Here is a 5,680-nt window from a genome sequence, read left to right as displayed (position 1 = left end):
ACCACACATACCTGCAACAAATCTCGGAGGACATCGTTAATAAATTCCTGGAAAACTGCTGGGGCGTTACAAAAGGCCAAAAGGCATTAGGAGGAACTCATAATGGCCTGTTCTGGTATTAAACACAGTTTTCCAATCATCGCCTTCCTTAATCCTCACAAGATTGTATGCCCCTCTCAAATCAAGCTTTGTGAAAACCGTTGCTCCCTTGAGGCAGTCAAATAACTCTGTAATCAACGGAATCGGATAGGCATTCTTAATCGTGAAACGATTAAGACCCCTATGATCCGTACAAGGTCTCAGTTCACCACTCTTCTTCTTTACAAAGAAGAAACCAGCACCAGCAGGAGACGAGGATTTGCGGATGAAACCTCAAGAAATTGCGTCTGCCACATACTCCTCCATGGCCCTATCCTCCAAGACCGACAAAGGGTAAACCCAGCCACGAGGGGTATGGCACCAGGTTGAAGGTTAATTGCACAATCATATGGCCGGTGTAGAGGCAAACTACCGGCTTGACCTTTGTCAAAGACATCGCTAAAATCGCTGTACTCCTGCAGCAGGGAGGAGAGTGAAGAGGTGCACAGGACCTTGGCTAACTTCTGGAAGCATGTCTCACTGCATTGTAGTGGCCAGGAGAGAACCTCAGCATGGAGCCAATCAAAAGAGTGGTTGTGCCTCTGTAACCAAGGATAACCAATAACCAGCGGAAACTTAGGTGAGGAAATAACTTGGATTATCTCATGGTGAAAAACCCCTATGGCCATGGACAACGGAGTCACATAGGCAGGCTGTAGAGGTCTCCAGTCAAGAGCCTCAATGGCAAATGGAGTGTCACCCAGCTGCAGCAGAATTGAGTGCTTCGATACAAAGGCAGCATCAATGAACAGGCCTGCAGCCCCAGATTCAATTAGAGCCTGTATCTCGACTGATGACTCAGCCCAAGAAAGGGTGACCGAAACCAGGGGCTTATCCTTCTGGATAACTGGGGATGAAACAATGCCACCTAAGGTCTGTCCGTGACAGGACCTCATGATTCGGGCGTTCCCTGGACAGGTAGGACAAGACTTAAAAAAGTGAACTGCCTGGCCACAATAAAGGCACAATCTCTCCCTCCTCCTAAAGGTTCTCTCATTCGCAGAGAGACACGTGAAACCCTAGTACATGGGTTCACCTTCACTGTCCAACTCGGTACCAGGAGGCATGGAAGGTGAGGGAGGCACGGGTGGGACTGCAAAGCTCAGAGGCAAAGGTACAGAGAGAAAAAAAGAGAGTCTGTCTCTGAGTCTGGAGTCAATGAGGATGGCAAACGTGATCAACTTCTCCAGCTCAGTGGGTATATCTCGGGCTGCTATCTCATCCTTGATGGTATCCGAGAGACCATGAGAAAAAGCAGCCACAAAGACCTCATTGTTCCACACAACCTCTGCTGCCAGAGTATGGAATTCAATGGCGTAGTCGGCAACAGTTCTCCTACTCTGTTTGATGGACATGAGGCACTTGGCAGCAGAAGAGGAGCGTGCGGGATCGTCAAAAACCATTTAAACGAAGCCACAAACTCAGGGTAGCTCAAGACAACAGGTTTTTGCATCTCCCATAGGGGTTTGCCCAGGCCAAGGCTCTCTCAGAATGCGAAGATATCACGAAACCTACTTTGCTTCAGTCCGTGGGAAACGCCTGGGGTAGCATCTCAAAGTATATCTCAACCTGGTTGAGAAACCCTCTGCATTGGACTGGAACGCCCCCAAATCGCTGGGGAAGCAGAGAGGAACCAGACATACCTCTTATAGAGGTAATACTCGAGGTGGGTGCCTGCACATAGACTTGAGCAGCAGCAGGGTCGGCCTGCAACATAGGTTGGATCAGGGCGGCCACAGTGGGAGATTCCAGGTGAGCCGTGTGACTCAGAAGCGTTTGTAACACCATGGTGAACTGATCCATGCGGTGATCCAGTTCATCTAATCTGGAAAAAATATTACCAACAAGTGAATTGACTGCATCTTCTGAATGCATGGCCTTCGCCTACTGTCAGAAACCATGGAATCAGAACGAGACAGAAGAACAGTTAAATCACACTTGTTTAATAATAAAAGTAAAAAGAAGAAACGTAGTCAAAACATAGCCAAAGTTCAGTAACCAGAACGGATAGTCAGCCAAGCCAGAAGTCAGGGATCAAAGTAATGGAACAGCAAGCAGGATCCGGAGCCAGAAGGAATGTCAGCAAAGCCAGTTTTTAAACAGGACCATAGGCAATATTTCTTGTGATGTTGACCAAGGCGAAGGCAGAGCTCCTCTGGACTGGACGGCTTAATTAGGCAGGGCAGACGAGCAGGATATCAAGAACAGCTGAGTAACTATGGAGAGAGATGGGAGCTGGCAATTAGCCGACAGCTGAGCGGCCAGCTCAGAGAGGGAAGGGCTGAGCCCAGCCCTGACACTTTGTAAATATTTAATTATATCTTTTCATGTGACAACACTAAAGAAATTACACTTTGCTACAATGTAAAGTAGTGAGTGTACAGCTTGTATAACAGTAAATTTGCTGTCCCCTCAAAATGACTCAACACAGAGCCATTATTGTCTAAACCGCTAGCAACAAAAGTGAGTACTCCCCTGTAAATGTCTAAATTGGGCCCAATTAGCCATTCTCCCTCCCCGGTGTCATGTGACTCATTAGTGTTACAAGATCTCAGGTGTGACTGGGGAGCAGGTGTGTTAAAACTGGGGTTATCACTCTCACTCTCTCATACTGGTCACTGGAAGTTCAACATGGCACCCCATGGCAGAGAACTCTCTGAGGATCTGAAAAATAACCAGTTACACTTACCGGTAACAGTGTTTCTGGGAAGTCTTCCAGGACAGCACCCTGAGAGAAGACTGGTCCACCTGACAGGAAAAACAATCAATCAAGAGATTAAAGGCCCCACCCCTCCCTGTGCTCCTCAGTTGTGACAAAGTATTGACCCACACCAGTGCACGAGAGTGAAGAACATAAACACCACCACACTCTAAACATTGAATTAGACCTAAAGAGAACGGGTGGGAAGTAGGCCTGCCGTCCTGGAAGACTTCCCAGAAACACCGTTACCGGTAAGTGTAACTGGTTATTTTCTCAAGTCGTCTTTCAGGACGGCACCAGTGGCGGAAGTATAGGGGTCGCTGGGCTGGGCCCCATGCTGCAGGGGGGCCTTGAGGGCCCCCCTGTTTATCTTGTTAGGAGGAGCGGCTGAGATCGATCTCCCCATTGTAGGCCGAACTGTAATCGGCACTGTGCAGGGAGCTTGTCACACTGTTCTAAAGTGAAAGCAGTGTGTGTGCTGTGCTCTTTGTCTCCTCCTACAGTGCAGTACCCGGCAGGAAGAGGTAAGGTAAAGCACTGCCCTTTTTTAAAAGGGATTCTGTATGTGTGTTTATATATGTGTTCTTATATATGTGTTCTTATATATGTGTTCTTATATGTGTGTTCATATGTGTGTTCTTATATATGTGTTCTTATATGTGTGTTCATATGTGTGTTCTTATATATGTGTTCTTATATATGTGTTCTTATATGTGTGTTCTTATATGTGTGTTTATATGTGTGTTCTTATATGTGTGTTCTTATATGTGTGTTCTTATATGTGTGTTCATGTATGTGTTTGCATGTGTTTATGTGTGTATTTATATATGTATGTGTGTGTTTATCTATGTGTATGTGTATGTGTGTGTGTGTGTTTAGATGCAGTGAAGGCATGTGCATTAAGGGCGCACGGGCGCCGCCCTCTCTTTCTAGCCACCCCTCTATCACCAATAGATAGATTCATGCATTGCATGAACCTATCTATGGCCGCCGCTGCCACCCCCCAATTCAGGCGCCCAGCCCCTTTTTGGGCGCAGGGAACCTGAATTACAGCGGCGGGGGGTGTTTTTGACGCATAGGCTCTAATAAGCTCTAATAGGCTCTAATAAGCATCAAAAAAGGTGACCTCACAGGCCACTCAGCTGTGTTAGAAAAGCGAATGACTATTCGCTTTCCTAACACTAAACTGCCTCTCCACCAATCAGGTGCTCGGGTCTGTTACCCGTCACCTGATTGGCTGAAACGACAGGCGCCGCTATTGGACGCCTATCAGGAGGAGAGGACGGGAGATGAGGACAGCAGGAGACGCATGGAGGACCCCACTCGTCGCAGTCACCCGCTGCCCCACCAAGACAGGGTAAGTGCCGATGAGCAGTCGGGGGTCACACTGGGGGCATTCAAGGGCACACTGGCAGCATTTAATGGGCACACGGGGAGCATTTAATGGGCACACGGGCAGCATTTGATGGGCACACTGGCAGCATTTGATGGGCACACGGGCAGCATTTGATGGGCACAGTGGCAGCGTTTGATGGAACACTGGCAGCATTTAATGGGCACAGTGGCAGCGTTTGATGGGCACAGTGGCAGCGTTTGATGGGCACACTGGCAGCGTTTGATGGGCACACTGGCAGCGTTTGGCACACTGGCAGCGTTTGGCACAGTGGCTGCGTTTGATGGCACACTGGCAGCATTTAAGTGGCACACTGGCAGCGTTTGATGGGCACACTGGCAGCGTTTGATGGGCACACTGGCAGCGTTTGGCACACTGGCAGCGTTTGGCACAGTGGCTGCGTTTGATGGCACACTGGCAGCGTTTGATGGGCACACTGGCAGCGTTTGATGGGCACACTGGCAGCGTTTGATGGGCACACTGGCAGCGTTTGGCACACTGGCAGCGTTTGGCACAGTGGCTGCGTTTGATGGCACACTGGCAGCGTTTAAGTGGCACACTGGCAGCGTTTGATGGGCACACTGGCAGCGTTTGATGGGCACACTGGCAGCGTTTGATCGGCACACTGGCAGCGTTTGATGGGCACACTGGCAGCGTTTGATGGGCACACTGGCAGCGTTTGATGGGCACACTGGCAGCGTTTGGCACACTGGCAGCATTTGGCACAGTGGCTGCGTTTGATGGTACACTGGCAGCATTTAAGTGGCACACTGGCAGCGTTTGATGGGCACACTGGCAGCGTTTGATGGGCACACTGGCAGCGTTTGATGGGCACACTGGCAGCGTTTGGCACAGTGGCTGCGTTTGATGGCACACTGGCAGCATTTAAGTGGCACACTGGCAGCGTTTGATGGGCACACTGGCAGCGTTTGATGGGCACACTGGCAGCGTTTGATGGGCACACTGGCAGCGTTTGGCACACTGGCAGCGTTTGGCACAGTGGCTGCGTTTGATGGCACACTGGCAGCATTTAAGTGGCACACTGGCAGCGTTTGATGGGCACACTGGCAGCGTTTGATGGGCACACTGGCAGCGTTTGGCACACTGGCAGCGTTTGGCACAGTGGCTGCGTTTGATGTCACACTGGCAGCGTTTGATGGGCACACTGGCAGCGTTTGATGGGCACACTGGCAGCGTTTGATGGGCACACTGGCAGCGTTTGGCACACTGGCAGCGTTTGGCACAGTGGCTGCGTTTGATGGCACACTGGCAGCGTTTAAGTGGCACACTGGCAGCGTTTGATGGGCACACTGGCAGCGTTTGATGGGCACACTGGCAGCGTTTGATCGGCACACTGGCAGCGTTTGATGGGCACACTGGCAGCGTTTGATGGGCACACTGGCAGCGTTTGGCACACTGGCAGCGTTTGGCACAGTGGCTGCGTTTGA

Source organism: Aquarana catesbeiana, linkage group LG03 (assembly GCF_042186555.1).
Source record: "Aquarana catesbeiana isolate 2022-GZ linkage group LG03, ASM4218655v1, whole genome shotgun sequence".
Lineage (NCBI taxonomy): Eukaryota > Metazoa > Chordata > Amphibia > Anura > Ranidae > Aquarana > Aquarana catesbeiana.
This window is presented reverse-complemented; position numbering follows the sequence as displayed.